This window comes from Mirounga leonina, unplaced genomic scaffold (genome assembly GCF_011800145.1).
Source record: "Mirounga leonina isolate KUSES-001 unplaced genomic scaffold, KU_Mleo_1.0 Mir_454, whole genome shotgun sequence".
Taxonomy (NCBI): domain Eukaryota; kingdom Metazoa; phylum Chordata; class Mammalia; order Carnivora; family Phocidae; genus Mirounga; species Mirounga leonina.
Genome location: NW_023270763.1, coordinates 4439075 through 4439410, shown reverse-complemented (window position 1 = coordinate 4439410; position 336 = coordinate 4439075). Strand labels below are relative to the sequence as shown.

General features: G+C 59.5%; 2 protein-coding genes across 2 annotated transcripts in view; both read left to right on the top strand.

Annotated features, from left to right (window-relative positions):
* ZNF316 (zinc finger protein 316) overlaps nt 1-336 on the top strand; it is a 37794-nt gene that overhangs the window by 3030 nt on the left and 34428 nt on the right. The window lies entirely within an intron of this gene.
* ZNF853 (zinc finger protein 853) overlaps nt 1-336 on the top strand; it is a 5894-nt gene that overhangs the window by 4085 nt on the left and 1473 nt on the right.

Sequence of the window (336 nt, the reverse complement as noted above, 5' to 3'; positions counted from 1 at the left end):
GCAGGAACAGTCACAGCAGCAGCAGCAGCACCTGCAGCAGGACCAGTTACAACAGCTGCAGCACCTGCAGCAGAAACAGTCACAGCAGCAGCAGCACCTGCAGCAGGACCAGTCACAGCAGCAGCAGCAGGACCTGCAGCAGGACCAGTCACAGCAGCTGCAGCACCTGCAGCAGGAACAGTCACAGCAGCTGCAGCACCTACAGCAGGAACAGTCACAGCAGCTGCAGCACCTGCAGCAGGAACAGTTACAGCAGCAGCAGCAGCAGGACCTGCAACAGGAACAGTCACAGCAGCAGCAGGACCTGCAACAGGAACAGTCACAGCAGCTGCAGCA